Here is a 21,725-nt window from a genome sequence, read left to right on the forward strand (position 1 = left end):
GCCGTCGTGCTAACCTGTCGTACGTGCATTTTGGGCCAAATTGAGTTAAGAACGCCATTTTGTGCAGCTCACAATGCCTCATCTGTTGACCTTCACAGATCCCCAAAATTCGATATTCAATGAAAACCAAAAAAGCTCCGAAAATTTCTGTCACTAATCATATGAAAGTAGTTTCAATCTTGTCGTGCTATCTTGTCACTCCCTGAAAATTGATGTAAGTGCGACAACTGGCCAAAGGGATTTCAGGTCAGAACGCGTTTGACGTACGTTCAAGTTAGACTACCGTAAACATTTGTAATTATAACTCTGGACTCCAGCAACCAACTTCAACCAAACTTCGGGAAAATGCATATAATGGTCAGCCAAACAAAACGTGTTTGTTATTGTTTACATTGCGTTTTTGTTTATTCAAGGTCAAACATTAAAACGCGTTTTTCGAACGTTGAAATGGCGGGTGCGACAAGATAGCACGACGATGTCGAACAGGAGATTCGATAGGTTATAAACTGCCGAATGGGTTAATTTTTTTAGGAAAGGTATTTGAAAGACCTTTCAAGCCTGGATGTAAAATAAATTTATGTATTTAGTGATATTTTAATATTTAGTGTCCTTGTCCTTTGTGAAATGTACTGGTGGATCTTGCAAGTCATTTGTCTCCGAATCGGACAAATTACAGCAAAAAATGCTAAGAAATATTAAAATGATTCCTTCAATCAATCAAAGTGCAGTTTATTGAAAAAATATCTGTTAAGAAGAAAACAAACAAACCAAAACTGCACCTCTGACGACATTCGATCGCAGTTCGTTCGTCCATTTCCGCGAAACAGCTGTTTTCATTCACGTAGAACTTTCCTCGTAAAAATTGTAACCGAAATCCCCTCATTCATATGTTGCACCTTCACTTTAGCCAAAATCACAAAAAAGAGGTAAATTTAAAAATGAGCACGCGTCCAGCAACGAGGCATGCACTTTCAGCAAATTCATGCGAAAAACGCATTTTGCAATTTATTTTCGCAACGATGGCTGCGCGATCACTTTTTGGGAGGTTCCGCCGAATTGGAGCCAAAACAAATCCGTAACTTGAGTCCTTACATGCCACCTGTAAAAGTGCGTACCTTTTCAATTTTGCATGCGTTCCCCGAAAATTTGTTCAACGCTGCTTTTTGAACTTTGCTTCTCTGGAAACGTCGATGGCCCAGCTTTGCGAGGAAACGCACCAAAAAATTAAGCCCCAGCTCAGCGCTTCGTGACGTCACATTGCGTACTTCCTCTGGACTCTGGGCCCAGCCCAGCAGACGCATTCAAAAATTGGTCAAATCAGCAGCGAAAGTTGATTACGATTACGAGTTGGGTCGTCCAGCAAACGACGACGACCAACACTTACGATCAAATTTGAGCATTTTTCCCCCCCCCTCGTCGTTGACCCAGTTTTGGGTCAGCCGGCAAAGAATAAACTATTCCACAGACGATTGACATCAATGAGCGCCGACATAAACCCAGATTTAAGTTCGTTTAAAGTGCGACGCATCCACCACCCTCCCACCCTTCTTTCAATGTGCCCCAATCGTCGGTACAATGTCCGTCCAGGAGAAAGAGAGAGAATGATCATCGCGCATAAACGAGGTTCAACGACGACGAGACTGACTGGGTCGCGGCTGGCCACGTCGAGGCCACGACGGTCAACCGTGCGACTCAGATATGGCCACTTAAGGCGGGGTTCTCTCGTGGTGCGGTGCAGCGAGGCCAGATTTTACCAAACAAATAAAACAAATTTTTGGTTATTGCAATTTGTAATGAAAATATCACAATGTTTTACCAACAGACATTAGCCATTTTAACAGAAATTTTTAAATGAATAAAAAGCATAATCCCCCTACATGAAACATACCTTTCAAACTTAAATTTAAAATCTCACATTTTATTATTTCAAGAAAAATCCATCAATAGATTGTATTTCGTTATTAAGTAGTTATACCATTTCAATCTTATTTTCTAAGAGTGGCCAAGAGGTTAAATTTAATTAAGAGTGGTTATTAAGATGTAACAAAAATTACTTTTTGGCGGGCATTCAAGGGTTTGTTCCGGTGGGTATACTAAGCCCAAATCCAAAATATGAGCTTGATTGGACGTAACAGGAGCTGGCGCTTTGCATTTGAATTTTAAATGGGATTTAACCCGTAAAAACGCTTAAAAAATATTTTCATCGATTCGAATTCTTTGTGAGGCTGTATCCTTAAAAACTAATTGCCCGATTTTCAGTATTCCAGCGACAAACTTGCAGGAAATTTTCTCAGCTTATCAAACATTTTTTTTCTGGGTGGATTTTCATTCAAGTAGCATTTTTAAAATGCAAAATAAAAAGAAAACGAAATTGTAAACTTAAAAGTAGCTATAACTTGAAAACGTTACATTTTATCAAATAAAAATGACAGTTCTATTCGATTGTACTTTAAAAAATTTATTTTTAGTCAAGGTTATCTATGCTTTAAAAATATACGATTTTATTCAAAAATTCATATCTCCTAAACCAGTTTTTTCACCATCACGCACTATGGGTCAGAAGAAGTCTTTTTTAGTCTACTAAAACTATCAAAGAATTTTTAAAATAAAAAAACACATTCCAGAATCGATTATCAGAAATTTGATTATCCTAAGGGTTGTATGGGACTTCGGATAATCGAATCACGATAAAAAAAAAGTTTTTCGTGTTTTTTTTATTTTCTTAATTTTAACATTAAATTCGAGTTTTGCTACCCTAATTTAGGCCATAAAAACTAATTAATGCAATTTTTTAATAGTTTATCGCCGCCAATTTAAGCCGCCATCTTGGATTCAAAAATTCTAAATCCCATAGAGGATTTGCAGCAAAGCTAAAAAACACATGTCGCCACCTATGAACAAGTAGCGTAAACCTATGATTTTTCGAAAAAATGTGTTTTTACCTTCAAAATCAACATTTTTATAAAACTTATTCTTGATTCGGATGAGAAAAATTATTTCCAACAATTTGGTGTACAACATTCCAATATTTGTTTGATTTTTCTATGAGAAAATTGTAAATTTAGTAAAAGATAGTTATTTGGACTATTTGGCAACAAAGTCTATCAAAAATCAATAGAAATTGTTGAATATACGTTAACACATCTGTTATCAACTATATAAATGCTTATTTCGTTGATATATACCGGGAAACTATTTTTTTCGTGTTCCAAAACATGTTTTTTAAAGAAAAAGTTCACAAATTTTTGCGCGCCCAAAAATTGATGTTCATTACTTTAAAGCAAAAAATTTTTCTCGTCTTTTGCAACCAGTTTCATTGAGATTGATGCTGGGAATCATGAGAAATAAGCGATTTTGTTCTTCAATCCAGCAGAAAGGAATGCGATTTTTGGCAAGTAACCTAATTTTGGCGCCACCTACATTTGAAACACAGTCGCGCTGCAAAACCTCAATTAGAGCTCAACAGTACGGAGACAATAAAACAAAACGACATTAGGAATATTCTTTGACTCGATTACTTAGGCAAAAATAAGTATCTGTGCCAATTTTGAGCCAAATTGGTTTAAGTTTAGGGGTCGCTTTTTATCGTTGAAGTTAATATGGGGAAAATCGCGAAAATGTGTACAGAAAATCATCGTTTCAGTATTTTTCTGCCAGGTGGCGCAGGTCTCGCCCAAAATTGTCCAAGTGTGAGATTCTTGTAGAAAATTCAATTCCCTACAACTTTGCCGAAGGATGCAAAACTGTGATCGATCCTGATTTTTGGTGTTTTTTTTAAATTTATTTTCGTATATACTTACTATTTTTTTATCGCATTGCTAATAACTCATCAGGATCAACTCGGATCTTGTTTTTTTAGCAATTTTTTTTTTTCAAGTTTTGCTACAAGAATCTCACACTTGCACAAATTTGGGCGAGACCTGCTGCCAAAATCTTGAAGCGATGTTATTTCCCATTAATTTTTGTAATTTTCCCCACATATATTTCAACGATAAAAAGCGACCCCTAAACCTTAACCGATTTGGCTCACAATTGGCACAGTAACTTATTTTTACCTAAAGAACCGAACCAGGGGGTATCTCATAAGATTTACCAAAATTTCCCCTACTCAACAGTCATAAATAAAACAACGAAAACACTTTTTTCATGTTTAGATTATCCGATGTTTTGATAATCCGTATTTTGTATTGTACGTATTTTGGGAATTTAACTTTTAGTGATAAAAAATACATTAAATATCGGATTTTTCCCGTTAACCTATTTTTTCCTAAAATCCAAATAATAACCTCTAACTTTGCCCATGACACCAAGATAGGAAAATCCCTTCTCAATTGAAAAATAAAAAAAAATCTCTAAAAATATGCGAAGCCGTAGAGAACGATTCATATTCTATTACTCTCTTTAAAATATATTTGAATATACATTTTCCACAAATCAAAATTTGTTCTAAAACTGGTTAAGATATGGGTCATTCTCCGCCAACTCACAAGAAAAAAAGTTGCCCGACCCTTCTGCGAATTACGTTAAACTTTTTGGGGTAATTTTGGTCCTTGATCATACATCCAAAGCTCATTTTTAGATATCTCGTGACGGTGGGGTGGTACGATCCCCTTCACAGAAAAAAAAGTTGAATTTTGGAATGTTGAAAATTTGATAGGTTGAATATTACCTCTTTTTTGAGTAATATTACATAAAATATGTGTAAAAATGTGAACCTGATGAATATTCATCAAAAACTGATGAAAATTCATCATTTTCTGGGGTAAAATTAATCATTTTTTGTGCCACAAAATCTATTACCATCATTTTTTTTCTGTGTTCATCTTTCCTGATTTTTTACTAAAACACATTTTTTGTGATTTGCAGCTCGAAAACGTTAAACGATAGAAATTTAAAGTCAAAAGGACTTTTGTTTAAAATTGGACACCCAATTTGATACCCAAAACTGATGATTTATACCATTTTGTGTCAGTTTTTTTAACTTTATCGTGTGCCTTTGAAAGGTTTTTTCGGAAAGTTCAGCAAATTCTGCATAAGGATGATCCATTGGACGTTTGTTGAAGCACATGCACCGCTTGAATGTATTAAATACTATAAATAAAAACGTATGATGAACGGGATTGAAATAGAATTTCTGCAAACTTAGTGGAACCTTGGTCAATTCGGATTTTAAAGCATCATCTGCTGACATCCATTTGCAAAACCTCTGACAGATTTGTCAAAATATTTGACAGCTCATGTTTGGGCGTAGAATCTTCATAACAAAATTTACAACATAGGATCAGTGTATTCATTTGTAGAGCGTATATTTTTTCATTTGATTAAATTAGCTAAATGAATTTAAAATTAGATGCAAAGGAACCATATGTAAACAAAGCCTTAAAATTTATAAATGTTCAGAGTTGAAGAGACTCAAAGATTGGCATCCCTGCCGGCGTGTGCGTCAGCATTTTAAATTGGGTTCAACTTCAAACATATTTAATGCACCCTGAATAGTACCACTAACAAGATTTATCAGCATTCCAAAAACTTTTCTTCACTTTTGAGCAAATCATTTTATTGATTATGCTGCTGGTACTCATCAAGAGTGCGTTTTCTCCTCCCTCCAGAAGAAAGTTCTACAAGAAGCACAACTCATCCCGAGTTCACACGTCTCAACGCAACGGTTGTCGTGGTGGCAGTTTATCAATTTACGCGCCACCACCGCGATCTGACATCAATCTAGATAAATTGGTGTCAAGAGCCTTTTCCCTTTCAATGAGCGCAACAATAAATCGTATGAAGCAGTCATTGAAGCAGTCAGTGTAGTGAATGCACTCTAAGCCGAGCTGTGAATGTTGCGTGCTGTGGACGACGACGACGCATCGCGGAAGTTTGTCACGTTTGAACTCAATTAAGCGCGGGGTCAAGTGGTAAGAGTTTCTCGCGCCACCACGAGCGCGCGGGGCCCGGCCGGGTTTATGATCTTATCACTTTCACTTTGAGGGGAGCAAGCATGGATAAGGGTTCGACCCGGTCTGGACCGGGTCTGGTGGTGGTTGGGACGTTTCAATTGGACCTTCCTGGGAAATTTTCCCTGTTATGAAGAGGGATAACAAGATTGTAATCAATTTATTGTTCAGAAGATGTGTGTACCGTGGGGTTACCCGAATAATTTAATGTAATTTTTTAGTGTAACAAATTTTCACACGGAAAGGGATGCATTGTCAATTTTGAATTAATTTTTATAACTTTGAAAAAGTTTCAAATTTTGGGCACAATCAGTTTATGTCGCAAGCTTTCGAATGAAGTTTGCTTGATAATTAAGTTATTCGAAATAATTCGTAACCCATGGGTAATTCTCCGCCAACTCACACAACAGTTGTCCAAACCTCTCATTGATTTGCGTGAAACTTTGTCCCAAGAGCAAATTTTGGTCCCAGATCACGAATCCGAGGGTAATTTTTCGATCTGGTGAAGGATAGGCGGTTCGACTCCTTTCATTATGGAACATTAAAAAAGACGTGTTTTCAATAATTTGCTTTCCAAAATGGTGATGTTTTGGAAATTTGGTATAAAAGGTACTATTATGTAAAATTGTATGTCAGATAGATTTGATAATTTATCAAAAAAAAAAAAATGTTTTGAAACCTCTGCCATTTTTTGAAACTCAACTGAAAAAAGTGGGTCAGACCATTTGAATCTGTAATAACCCATTTTGCTTAGAATTAACTTCATATTTTTGCAGGGATTATTTTTTACAGTGTAACAATGATCCAAAAAGTTGTAAAACAGACAATTACGAAATATCGAAAAATAGACCTCTGATTCGCGATCAGGGACCTTAATTAATCCTTAGGACAAAGTTTCACGCAAATCAAAGGTGGGTCGGTTCAACTTTGGTTGATGCCATGTTAATTGGCATAGAATAACCTTGGGAATTTCGGTCAGGACTGTTTTGTTACATTTTCATGACGAACTGTTAATTTCAAAATTCAAAATTATCCTAAAAGTGGCATTTTTTTTTCAAATGGCTATTTTTCTGCTCAAAAACTTATAAACTGATGAAACAAATAGTCAAAATTGTTCAAAAGACTTCAGTTTTCATTGTTTCGTACAAAAGGTTATGAAAAAGTGCTTAAAATATTGAAAATTTGTGAAAAAGGTGCTTCGGCTCTACTAGGGGGTCCACTAATGGTTAAAATACCCTAGCAAAAAAAATTGCAAGAAAAAAAAATACTTTTTGCGATTCTAAACATCGAAAATTTTCAAAAAATTAAAAGATGTTTTAAGTAACCCAAACATGCTAAAACTGATTTTAAACGCAAGGGGAATGTATTTTAAAATCAATTTCAGCTGATTGCACTTAACCCTCAACTGCCTAAATTTTTTTTTCGAATTTTTTTATTTTTCCCGTGTTCAGGAGGTCATTTGAGCATGTTTTTCTTGTTTTATTTTTAGTATTTTAATTTGCATTTATCTTGTTTAGTTTATGTTTGTTTTTGGTAGTATTTGCCCTATTCTACCACCTGATATAATTATATTTTGCCTATCTAATTTTTTTTCACGATTTTACAGTCACTTTTTCAATTTTTTGCTTGTTTTTCACATTTTCTTCTATAGAATGGCACCATCATCATTTAAATTGTTAAAAAAAATGCGTAGAGGCATAGTCTGGGACACTACAAAAATTACTGCATACTTCTTTTTTTCTGAAAATACAGGAAATCTTAGTAAAAAACACAGGCAAAGTAAAACTTCCAACCCTAAAATTTTCTAAAATTTTAAGAGTTCTTCTTTCCAATGCTTTTTAACATTCCAACGCCCAAGGCTCCAAAAAAGTTGGAACGGTAACTTCAACTCGCTGGTTTTCGGGCATAACTCACCCAATTAAGACGATTCTTTTTTCCAGTGATTTGTTAGGATGTCTAGATTATCCTAGAACTTTGCAGAACTCAATTTGATCAAATCTGTAATTTTTGCGATCAAAAACATCGTTCCAACTTCGCGTGTAAAAAAAAATCGCCAAAAATTCCGCGGAGGTCTTTTTGAAAAAGTTGGAACGATGTTTTTGGTCGCAGAAATTAGGGATTTGTTCAAATCAAGTTCTGCCAAATTTTAGGATCATCTAAACATTCTTACAAATCCCTGGAAACAAGAATCGACCCGAATGGTTGAGCTATGCCCGAGAACCAGCGAGTTGAAGTTATCGTTCCAACTTTTTTGGGAGGCTTGGGCGTCCGTGTAAGTTGGACATGCGTTGGGCGTTCCAGTGTTAAAGATCACAAATTGGTTGGAAAATTGATTTTTGGCGATTTTTTAGACCGAAGCCCACCTAAAGGCGGGGTTAGGTTGTAGAGGGTTAAATTTCCATTGATGTTTTAAAGTTTTTTGAAAAATTATGTTATGCCCCCTGATTTTTCAGGCCAACTTTGACAAAAACTTTAAATAAAATTTGTACCAGCCTTATTTATTGGAAACTTTAAAACAAATTTAAAGGAAACTTGTCAAAGGATGTGTTAATTTGTCAATTACTCATCAAAATATGCAATACAGTCAAGAACAAACTTTGTACAAGGTTGCAAATCGCTTATCATTTTGAAAATTTTGTTTGAAATTTTTGAAGATGAGGGATTTATTCGTTTATCCATTTTAAAACATAATTTGAACAAGAATAAATAGATTCTTACATAATTTTGGTGTACAAATATCACCTGTCTGCTCTGAATCTCACTAAATCCCCCCTCCCCCTTACCCTTAACAATCTAAAATCTGCGATAGTTCTGGTTGTATCAGCTAAATCAGAGCAGACAGGTGATATTTGTAAACCAACATTAAATTAAATCTATTTTTTCTTGTCCAAATTATGTTTCGTAACGGTCCCACATATCCAAAAACTTAGTCAAAACTAAATTTTCAATACTTCAAAACTTAAAAAAAGATGTCTCTACAATTTTTCGATGACACATTTCGCTCTTTGAAACATAAGAAAGCTGCGAAAATTTCCTATAAAACTCTTTTGAAAGTAGCGATGACTATTTTTTTCCTGTAAAGTTTTTTCTAGAAAACGCGCCGTTAAAAAAGTTAATCATCAATTTTACAATTTTTTAGAATGAAGATTTCAATCATCGGCAATAATTATGTTTTTGAGAAACTTGAAAGGGGCACCCAAATTGGGACAATGTATATAGAACGGTCAACCCAACGTGCTACAAGATAGCACAATTACGTCGATTTGTGATCAAATTTAGGAACATATCCACGAGGTTTGTAGGCTATAACCATCGCTACATTTTTCGCTCAAAAATGTTCATACCAACAGAGAGACTTTTACCAAAGAGTACATCATGGAAAATGAACTTGACTAGGGTTTCTCTAGTTTTATACTTTTGTTTTCTTTTAGGATCAACAATGTAAACTCAGTACATCAGTACAAATCTGCTATTTAATTGACAACAATAAAATATCGCTGAGTTATGTTAGTACCAACTAATCAATTTCACAATATTGGGTGATTTTTAAAAGTAAATTTCGCATCAAATAGCTGATAATGTATGCCACCACATGGTGCGTCCAACGGCAATGAAACGAGCCTGTCCGAATCCTTACCCCCACAATGTGCCAGTGTCATCGACATTTCAGCACGCTTAGCGACCTGGTTCTGCGAAATGAGCCGGTTGATATTGAATTTGAAATTCTAATGTCGCCTCTGCACTGCCATATCGGGCGATCAATACTAACGACTCCTCCAAAAGGCAAATTCTCACCGGCCGCACGATCAGAAGAACATGATCTTCTCGAGGCGAGAACTTGCACTATGGGTAGTTGCGTGTCCTGTCTGTTTGTGGCAAGGAAACCTTGTAACGGTTTGTATCCTTCCGGTTTGGGGCTTGTACTTACGACGACGGCGAGTTGCTGCCTTCGTAACTTCAAACGGGTGAACAGCGCAAACGCCATTCAAACAACGCGTAAGGAACCGGTTCTGACACTTGGCTGGCTGGCTTGAGCTGACCGATCCGATCACGCGAGTTTTGCACCTAGACGTCTGCGTTGGAGAATCTTTCGGGTTGAGGTTAGGGACGTTAATTCTAGCATCACCATTCTCCGTTCTATCCACTGTTATAAAACTGACCATTTCTAGTTTGCAATCACACTCACAGGAACGGATTATTTTTCTGTGAGGGCATCGGCCAGGAGCCCTGTCGGGGCCGATGATGTAACGGCGAGACGGGTGACAGTTACAGGTACGTCGACGATGCCGTGTTAATGAACAAACCAGATCTCGTGCCGTCGCATTGCGTATGCGTTTCGAGACAGGAAAAACTACGACGCACAGGTGGCGGCAGTGCATTCCGGCCTCGGAGTCGGACCTCGCCGCCACTGGCTGCCCAGCTGGATGGGCTTTAATTAAGCAGAATTTAATTATAGCAAATCAGTGCACTCGAAGGGAACCCCCGGGACTGCCAGGCACGTAATCTTCCGCCTCTAATGGGCGGTGACTTTGGCGAGTTTGCTTGGAACGCCGAGGATTCTCGTGCTTGTTAGAGGTTATTGCAATAGAATGCATCCTCTCCTTGGGGAGCAGTGGTTCAATGCCAAGAACGGCATTCCGATCTCACGCTTGTTCTATCGGGTTGGATGAAGTGGACGCTTCTTGCGAGTTAAACAAGTTTTATAGCATAAGAAAAAAGTTGGTGGTTTGCTTATTATCAAGTTATCGTGTTTTTTCAGTTAAAAATGTTTTTTTTTTGTATTTTTTTGCGATTTAAAACTTCTGCTAGCAAATCAATAAATTGGCATTTAAAATTCCCAAAAATCAATTGTATGTGCAACTTATAGAACAGTTTTACTCTATTAATTGCACAGTAAAAAAATTCATATAAACTCTTTACAACAAAATTTATGATCTTTAAAAAGCACTTGAAAGAAGAACTCTTAAAATCAAAAAACAATAGAGTTGGAAATTTTTAAAAATGTCATTTTCAGGGGTCAACTTTAGCTGATTTTTACTAACATTTCCTATATTTTAAGTAAAAAGAAGTATGCAGTAATTTTTTGTGTCCCAGACTATTGCCTTATTTACATTTTAAATAATAATGGTGCCATTCTATAGCAGAAAATGTGAAAATCAAGCAAAAAATAGAACAGGTGACTTTAAAAACATGAAAAAATAAGATAGGCAAAATGTAATGACAGGGGGTGGTAGAATAGGCCAAATACTACAAAAGAAAACAAACGTAAACTAATCAAGAAAAATGTGACTTAAAATACTAACAATAAAACAAACAAAAAACATTAGGGGAAATTCTCCGCCAACTCACACAGCAGTTGCCCGACCGAAAAAAAATCCGAAAAAACAGTGTTTTTCATCGAAAAAAAAACACTTAAAAAAGTTTTAAAAACTCCGCCATTTTTCGTTACTCAACTGTAAAACAATTTGGAACATGTAATTTCAAGGGAAATTTAATGTACCGTAAACTGGGGTAAGATTGATAGCCCGGAGTGACATTGATAGAAATTTGATTTGGCCACTAATTTGGATACATCCAATATAACAATCACATTTTTGCATATATGTTCGATAATAAGGTAGCTCTTAGTGCTAATATACTCGAAATCAGGGCTGTGGAGTCGGAGTCGGAGTCGGAGCCGGAGTCGGTGGAGTCGGGTATTTTTGGGGACCTGGAGTCGGAGTCGGAGTCGGAGTCGTCAAAACTCGAATAGCTGGAGTCGGAGTCGGAGTCGGAGTCGGCTAAATTGTATGAGCTGGAGTCGGAGTCGGAGCCGGAGTCGTAAATTTCTGATAGACCCGGAGTCGGAGCTGGAGTCGGAGTTGTCTAAAAATTTAATATAATTTATGAACTTATTTATTGTTTAATATTTGTTATAATTCAGGTTGATTCCCATTTTTTTTATATTTTAAATTTATTCATTGAATCGCGTGCACTGCGCTGACATTTTTTTTATTTATTTTTTTTCTGGTTCAAGATATTTAACATGCCATGATGTCTTCGAAGCATTTTTATTAAGATTGGAAATAATTGGAATGAAAATCTGTTAATCTTCTCTTGTCAATGTTTGTATACACTCTATTATAGTGTCATAACTCATAAAATAGTAAACAATTGTGGCTTGTAGTCAAAAAATTAAAACATATCTAAATGATTCTTTACTGTATCTTTTCTTGTATTTATATATTCTTTCAATTAAAATTTGACCAAATTTTATCAAACTCTTTCTTAAAAAATATAAACACCGTCATCTTTTTGTCCGATAGCGAATGTCTTGGAGGTTTTATGTAGATAATTTTTTTGAATAGGATAAATAAAAGTTCACTATCAGTACTTAACGAAATAAATTATGTTTTTAAAACATTTGTAAAATTGATAGTACACTTAACCCCCGGTGGTTGGTCACTTTTTCGTTTGACACTTTTTTAGTCAAACTAAAAAGTAACGAACTGTCACTTTTTACACGGCGCTCACGCAAACTATCAAAACAAACGTTTGATAGTGTGTGTGAACTCCTTGTAAAAGGGGTGTCAAACTAAAAAGTGACCCCGTTCGTTTGACAACAGTTGGTGTCAAACCATCGGGGTTTGACACTAAAACCCCTTTTACACGGAGTTCACAAACACAAACAAACTTTTGTTTTGATAGTGTTCGTGAGCATCGTGTAAAAAGTGACAGTTCGTTACTTTTTAGTTTGACTTTGACCAACCAACAGGGTACAAACTGAAAAAGTGTCAAACGAAAAAAACTCTACCAACTCTACCTCTCATTTTGAATGTAAATAAAAATAAATCAAAGTAACGTGCTGAAAACATTTGAAACTGACAAAAAATATCGAAAATAAGTTGCAACTAATTTTTAATTGATCATTGTTTTTTTTAGATATATCGAATACCTCAGTGTTTACAATTTCTCTAAAAAACTGTGTGTTGATCCTTAAATAATATCGTTGAACAAGTCTTTTTTTTTAAACTTCAAATTGGGGTGATATATTTGACATAATTTTAATTTATTTTTTTAAATATTAGAATTGATTTATATGTTTCAAGTGTTTACTGGGCTTGATCACACAATGTCCATGTACGTCTTCTCAAATTAATTCATAAGAGCTTTAAAAAATAGTTACTTTAAAAATTGTCTATTTCAAAACCTATCTTTGATAGTTACTGTGTTTCTTTAAAATTTCGATTTTTTTTTATTTTACATGTCAAATCAATCATGAAGGCTAGCTTTCTTTTAATATTTCATTAAAAAAGTACAATTAAACATTAATAAAGCTTGCTTATAAACATAATAAAATGAATGTAAAATTAAAGTAGTTTAATAAAAAGTTCCAATTTTTCAAACAACATAATCAAAATTTACTTAGAAAACTAATGTGCTGAAAATGCGTTTAAATCTGAAAATATTTTTTATTTTTGTTTCAATAACGCTGAAAACATGTAACATAGAATAACGAACACTTATCTACCAAGCTTAGTATGGTTCCATACCATTCTCTTTGAATATTTAATTCGTATTTATCATTTTTTCAATTTTTTAAAATATTTTAAATAAAGATTAGGTGTCGGAGTCGGAGTTGGAGCCGGAGTCAACAATTTGTGAAAAGCTGGAGTCGGAGTCGGAGTCGGAGTCGGCTAGAGTTGGTAGGCCGGAGTCGGAGTCGGAGCCGGAGTCAACAATTTGTGGAAAGCCGGAGCCGGAGTCGGAGTCGGAGTCGGCTTAACTCAGAAAGCCGGAGTCGGAGTTGGAGTCGGAGTCGCTTGTAATATGACCCGACTCCGCAGCCCTGCTCGAAATTCTCAAAAATGTTGAGCTATGAATTTGACGGGCATTTGAAAAACCTGTCAAAGTCACCCCGGGCTATCAATGTCACCCCAGTTTACGGTACTTTTCAAATCTACATCAACCCAGAAGGGTCATTTTTTCATTTAGAACCAAATTTTTCATTTTAAAATTTCGTGTTTTTTGTAACTTTGCAGGGTTAGTTTTCAGAGTGTAACAATGTTCTACAAAGTTCTAGAGCAGTCAATTACAAAAAATTTGATAGATAAACATGAGCAATTTTCTAATAAACATCACGAGTTATCGCGATATTACGCAAAAAAGTTTTGAAAAAGTTGGTCGTCGGTGATCATGGCCGTTCATCGTCGCCCGCGACAGACACAGACGACGACGAAACAAAAAGAAACGCAAAAAGTAACTTTTTCAAAACATTTTTTCGTAAAATCGCTTTAACTCCTAATGTTTACAAGCAAATCCCTTATGTTTATATAATATCAATATTTTTGTAATTGTCTGCTCTACAACTTTGTAAGACATTACTACACTCTACAAAAAATACGAAATTTTGAAATGAAAAATTTTGTTCTGCATGTAAAATTACCCTTCTGGGTTAATGTAGATTCGAATAGTACATCAAATTTCCCTTAAAGTTACATGTTCCATTTTTTTTACAGTTAAATAACGGAAAATTGCAGAGCTTTTAAAACTTTTGTAGTGTTTTTTTCGATGAAAAATACGTTTAATTTCGGAATTTTGAGTACGTCATCAAATCGGGATCCAATTTACATAAAAGTTTCTTTGACACCAAATGTCTATCTCTTTGCCGTTCCAGGCTGCAAATGATTAAAAAACACCTCTTTTTTCGCATGTTCAAAAATGAAAGGGGTCGTATCGCCCCTCCGTCACGAGATATCAAAAAACGGATTCGTGATCAGGGTAAAAGTTACCCCTTAGGACAAAGTTTCACGTAAATCGAAAAGGTGATTTCGTGTGAGTTGGTAGAGAATTACCCAATGATAACTCGGAATAGATGTAAATATTATGAATTATGTAGATCCAACAAAGTTCCAAAAACAACAAGTATTTTTAATTTCTGTTTAGAATGTCATGAGATGAGAGGAAAAAAACTCACAGATAAAATTGTATACAACGTTCCGTGATGGAAAATTTACAAAAATAATAATAAATCACTTAACAAAGTTCTAAAGCAAAGGCGTCATCCATAAAGTATGCCACGCTAAAATCGGCCAATATTAACCCCCTCGTCCCCCCCGACCCCCCTCGAAAAGTACGCCACGTTTTGTCGATCCCCCCCCGCCTTCTTGATTTTTTTAAAACAATTTTGCATGATTTATAAACATGATTATTTTTAAAATTCGAAGTTGAAGGTTGTGTTTTGATTTTTCCGAATTTTGTTGAGTGTTGCAGTGGTAGAAATCACCATCAATATTTTTGTTTTGAAAATCTGATGATTCAAGCATATTGAATCTACCATTCAAAACAAACTTTGTTTCTTTAGAGCCTCGTATCGTGTTGGATTCATGAGATAAGTTTATCAAACATTGAACTTTTTTCATTTATTTTAAGACTGACTTTTCAGTATTTAAGAAATTATCTAGCGTGACGTCACAGTCTAACAAACCCCCCCTCCCCCCCTTGTCACACTTTGTCACGCTTGCAAAAACCCCTCTCTCCCCCTAGAGCATGGCGTACTTTATGGATGACGCCAAACATTGTTTTCAGTCGTTACAACGAAAACTTTTCAGTAATTTGCCGCATCACCTTGGAGCACAATTTAGCAGAAATGCTTTTCCAAAATATCATATATTGTTTTTTTTTTTTTTGCATCTGTAATAATTTATAACGTCATGATTCGAAATCCGGACACTTAGTAGCATATCATTTTCGTTATAGCTGACAAAAAATCATGTAATAAGTTGGAAATGAAGAAATATCATCAGGATGTAGTATGAACAGTCAGTTTTAAGTGAAAACATGCAAAATATGTCTTTTCTAACAATTTTTCATCAGAATTTGAAATGATATGACTTGTTGTGCTTCGAATCCCGGACACTGATAAAAGCTGATTCGAATTCCGGACACTCGTTTTTGCTAATGAATCGCACAAATTTGGACTGAAATGGCATTCTTTAGGTCTCAAATAAGCTGTTAACATCAAAACAATCGATATTTTATATAAAAATTTGCTAGAATTTAAGGAAATCAAAACCATAAATTTCTGCTTTGCCTTCTCGGTGCTTCGGACGCCTATGAAATATTTCACGTGAAATGTTTTGCATTTTTGGTAATTTTATTTGATTTAATTGTTTTGACATTAACTACAGCGTTCAAACAAACTTTAAATGAAAGTTGATGTTAGAATTCATCAAATAACACAGTTTTGACATTCATAATGCGAACTTATATCCAAATAATTGATAAAACAAGATGAGGTGTCCGGGTTTCGAAGCGTCCGGGAATTCGAATCATGACGTTATTTGTTATTTCTCCAAATCAAAGTTTTATTTGTAAAAAAATGATAATTTATAAAAAAAAGTTGAACTGCTCTAAAGCAGCCGTAACGTTCGAAGGCTAATCCACTTTTATTAATTATTTAATTCAATTAAATAAAAATAAATACATTATTTTGTTGAAACTTTTGGAACCTGTCTAGTTATAAAGGTGAAAATAAATTAAAACTAGTCATAAATTACTAAAACTGATACTTCTCCATACTATTTCTTCTTAATTTCTAAATAACACTTTCTTTTATTTTCATCAGGCACTAGTCTACGAAGCTGTAAGTTTCATTTCGTCTTCAACAGTATAGTAGTTTCCATTTCATATTAAATTAATGAATAAGTTGAAAAAATCAATAAAAAAAACAATGAACTTTTCTGTATTAAACATGGCGATGAAGAGTGAATTTGCTTGTGTAACTATGTTAAAGACTGAATTGATATCTCTCTAGATTTTTTGAAGATTTGGTGCTTATTTGATGATTATATTTCATGAAAGCCAAAAATGGATAACACACATTTGCTCTATAAATTTACATTATTTCATTTATATTTCACATTAATTTTTGTTTAAAACAATCTTTTTTTCAACACATCAGTCTAGCTTCTGATTTTATTTGTTTCGTGAGATGTTAACCTTCAAGATTTTGCTTTAGCTTGAACTTTCTATCCAAGAGTCTGGGAGTGAATGCAAAATCCTAATGCAAAAAAGGTCATTCAACCTAACCATTTTCACGATCACCATTGTGACCAAATGGTCTCCGCAGCACGTCATTTCCATTCGGGGCCCTCGGGAGAAACTAAACAATTACCGTAAAAGCGCCACCCCAAAAGCCTTTCCCTCCCATTCAAACCCCCCCCTCTTCGCAAAGGGAAGCAACAACTTCTATTTTTCAGATCGTGGAGCAGTCGAAAAATTCGCGAAAGCTCCGCGAGGTTCATCGAACTATTCGCACACGGCCATTATTTGTCTGTTTGTGTTGCCATCCGCCGCCAACAGGCAGTCGCAAATCTTTGAGGTAGGTCAGAATCAGCCAATGGTGGCGCAAAAACAAAAATACGGTTGATGGTGCACAAAAATTGGACGATGCTGAGTTGAGCTCTATTGTTTGGTCGAGCAGGGATCACATTTCCGGAAGTTTGGTGAAGCATACAAAAATGAACTTTCAACAAATTTTTATTTCTTACCGTCAAACCGTCAAAATGTTGTTGATGTCTCTGGAAAGAAAGAAAACAAAATTAAACTTTAATCAACAAATATCAAACTATTTAGATTTAAACGCCTACATTCCTATCCCAACATCAGAAACAGAACGCAATCGAAGAGATGACCATTTTCGGGTTCGTCGCTTGTGGTTCCCCGAATAAAAAAACAACAAAACAAATCATTCTCCCAAACCCATTCTCCCCCGTGAATGAGTGTTTGTGTTTGTGCCAAAACCGGCCATTGACCGCGGGCGGGCGCGGGTTCAACGATTATAGTACGAAAACGTGCTACGGAGTTCATTGGCCGTGGCCACCACCATCAGGCCCATTCCGTGGGCCGACTGACGTTTGTGGACTATGTTTTTGCTGTTGTTTTCGTCGTTCTTATTTCGTACTTTTACTCCGCATTGGAGAGGCTATCGCTCAGCTAAATGATGATTAAACCCCTTCATTCACCGTTTGTCCAGCAATTGCTAGTTATTAGTTAAACGTCACACATTTCTCTGGAAATATGTGGGTAAGGGAACGTCATGTCGTTGATGGTGTGCTAACTTGTCGCACGTGCATTTTGGGCCAAAATGAGTTAAGAACGCCATTTTGTGCAGCTCACAATTCCTCAACTTTTGACCTTCACAGATTCCCAAAACTCGATTTCAATGCTGAAATATTCAATAGAAACTAAAAAAAACTCCGTGCATTTTTGTCACTTTTCATATGAAAGAAGTTTCAATCTTGTCGAGCTATCTTGACACAGCCTGAAAATTGATGTAAGTGCGACAAAGCGCAAAGAGTTATCAGGTCAGAACGCGTTTGACACATGTACATGCCCGACTACCGTAAACATTTGTAATTATAACTCGGGACTCCAGCAACCAAATTCATCCAATTTTCTGGACAATGCACAGAATGGTTAACCAAACAAAACGTGTTTGTTATTGTTTACACTGCGTGATTTCGATTTTGTTTATTAAAGTCTAACATTAAATCGTAATACTTTTTACATCAAAATTTTGAAGGTTGGGCTTAAAATTTGAAATTGTGTTTTTAGACAAAAAAAAATGGGAAAATGGAGAACTTTTCTAAAATAAAATTTCAGATTTTGAAGAATTGGAAGATACAAAAGCACCTAAGAAAATATTTGCAATGATCCAATCAAGTTTAAATACAGTGGATAGAAAATTGCATAAGAAACCTGAACTTATTATTGAAGTTCCGCAACACAAATGCTATCTTGCTAAAAATAGAACATAAACAAAAATAAATACCAAGGTTCAAGAACCTCAACAAAATCAGAGCCAGAAACCGCACCAATCCGCGCAGATGTTCCCCACGGCCAAGGTCAACGTCCTGCAGCGCGCACACACATATCTGCGCGAAACCAATTGCATCAACAACATCAACAACAACAACCACACTGACTGTGGCAGGCAAACCACGAGAGTAAACATCACTCAGTCAGCACGAAGCAAAAGGTATGCAAAGCCTCTTCTGCCCAGCCTACTGCGCCCGCTGGCAGGGGCCAAACGATAAGCCTCTCTCACCTCTTCTCCTTTTTCTTCTTCTTGTTGTTCTTCTTGCTGTTGTTGTTCGCTAACAGTAAAAATCTCTCACACGTTCTTGGTCGCGACGTTGCTTCGAGGGGAGGGTGGCTTGCGGTGGGTGGGTGGTGCTGCAGGTGGTGAGGTGTTATGTAATTCTTCTCCATTCTGGTCGGTGTCGATCGGCATTTCATCGGTCAGTTGTTTGTCTTCTGCTGTTGCTGCTGCTGGCGCAATGTTTATTCTGTTCTGCCCCTTTCTACACCCCTCCCCCCCCTTCCCACCAACTGATGAAGCAGAAAAAGAATTGGTCATCTTTCGCTGGGTGAAAGGAGGAGGAAAGTGCCAAGATTGCATACCACGACAACCACAAGCGCTCCTGACAGCACACAATCAAACGAAGAAAGGTTCTGCGAAAGGGTGGAAAGGTTGATTGACCTTTTATTTTGAAGAGAGATTCGTGCTTGTCATATCTTTATTTCAGAGTAGGGCGTCCAATTTTCCCGGGTTTTGAATTTCCCGGGAAACGGGAAAAATAATTTTTGAATCCCGGGAATTCCCGGGATCCCGGGAAATTTTTGCAGCAGTCATAAAATCTATGTTTTTATTATATTTGTTACGTTTTTCTAGCTTAAATCATAGAATTAGTTCAAAACTGTTAATGGTGATAAGCTACACTTAAATCTGAACAAGGACAGCAGTCTTTAGATAGTTTAAAACACTTTTAATGGAACCAGAATTTTGAATATATGTCTTTTATTTTTTTATTTATATAATATAACTACAAAAGCTTATAAAATTTCATTGAAAGTGTCTAAAACAAAAAGAAATAAAATTAAACCAGACAATGTAACACTTTGAATAAGTTTAGAATTTTATGTTTTATATTTAAAAACATATTTTAAAAATTATCTTTGAGTCACTACCAACCAACTACCAACTGGGGATAATCGGGACTGCAGTCTGAATGGTACAGGAGATTTTAGAGCAATAAATTTGGAAATCGGTGTACTAATTGTTTTGATCTGTTCCTGTTGTAATCGAAATCAATCAGAACATTATTCAAAAACAAATTAGCTTAAACAGCTGTCTTAATTCGTTACTTTTGTCGTGATTTGATCCCGATGCCGGTTTATGCTGAAAAGTAAGATATTTTTTAAAATATTATGCTTTTTTCAAGTTTAAAGTCATAAATATACGTGAATATAATAATGAGTCTTTTTTTTAAATAAATAAAATTTAGTAGAAAATATCTAAGGCGCAAAGCATTTTGCGGATCTGTAAACAAAAATTTTAACAATTTTCCCTGCCAAATTAATGCTGTTATATGCCGAATACAAATTTTAATGCTTTGAAATGCTTATCGATTACTAATTTCCACAACAAAATCTGAATTTCTAGACCAAAATTTGATATGTTTTCAATTTCGGGAATTCCCGGGACAAAATATGAAAAATCCCGGGAATCGGGAATTCCCGGTTTTGGAAAAATCCCGGGATTTTTGTCCCGGGAATTCCCGGGATGGACGCACTATTTCAGAGCCAACGTAATTTCATTTTGACTTTTCTTACGAAATCAATGCTGTTAATCGATGAATCAACGTCATTGATGTCGTTGATCGTTGATTTAAACGTAATCGCAATCGCAGCTATCGTTGATTGATTCGTCAACGTCAACGGAGTCGTTGATTTAAACGGCGTTGATCAACGCGTTGATTATCGATAATCAACGGCGTTCTTTTATAGTTTACTAAAATTTTATGAGGAAAGAACGATTTTTTCATAAATGTTTTGTTTGGGAAACATTCTCAAATTGATGTGGCATGGTTATTCGGGGATCCGGGTGTACCAAGAGGACCGAAGTGACCGGATTTTAAACGTAATTTAAGCCCTAGCTTATTGCTGGTCACTTCCATCTCCACTTTGGTTCCCAAGTCCAACCAGGATTTTTTTATGTAAATGACACCGAGGACGGACAAATGGGAACCGAGATATGGTCGGATTTTCACCGGAATTATTGTTCCGGCGGGTTCAGTAAGAGTTTCGTATGGCTAAATATCGACAGAATTTGTTTTTCTATGATACAATACTGAATTGACCACATGACCCATGTTCCAGAACCCAGATTAAGATTGGCCAAGATGTCAAACTTCGTGACAGACCCAGTAGCCTACTGTAGGTGATCAATGAGTAAAAAAAAAATGAACTACTACAACAGTAGGCTAATCTGGGTCATTTACATAAGAAAATCCTGGTTGGACTTGGAAACCAAAGTGGAGATGGAAGTGACCAGCAATTAGCTAGGGCTTAAATTACGTTTAAAATCCAGTCACTTCGGTCCTCTTGGTACACCCGGATCCCCGAATAACCATGCCACATCAATTTGAGAATGTTTCCCAATCAAAAGATTTATGAAAAATCGTTCTTTTCTCATAAAACTCTAGAAAACTATGAAAGAACGCCGTTGATTATCGATAATCAACGCGTTGATCAATGCCGTTTAAATCAACGACTCCGTTGACGTTGACGATTAAATCAACGATGGCTACGATTACGATGACGTTTAAATCAACGATCAACGACATCGATGATATAAACGCCGTTGATTTCAACGATTAACAGCATTGCGAAATATAATCTTTAAGAGGCAGTATTTGTAGATTCTGCTCGGTTTGTTCTAGAGGTCGC

The 21,725-nt window shown here is 35.9% G+C and overlaps 1 protein-coding gene across 2 annotated transcripts in view; it reads right to left on the minus strand.

The window, feature by feature from the left end:
* The window catches only part of LOC120426314 (ecdysone 20-monooxygenase), an 80,263-nt gene that overhangs the window by 34,131 nt on the left and 24,407 nt on the right, over positions 1-21,725 (minus strand). For both annotated transcript variants that reach the window (XM_052710284.1, XM_052710283.1), the window contains one exon: positions 17,483-17,512. The gene's annotated coding sequence lies outside the window, so the exon portion shown is untranslated. The remainder of the gene's footprint in view (positions 1-17,482; positions 17,513-21,725) is intronic.

Source organism: Culex pipiens, chromosome 3, assembly GCF_016801865.2.
Source record: "Culex pipiens pallens isolate TS chromosome 3, TS_CPP_V2, whole genome shotgun sequence".
Taxonomy (NCBI): domain Eukaryota; kingdom Metazoa; phylum Arthropoda; class Insecta; order Diptera; family Culicidae; genus Culex; species Culex pipiens.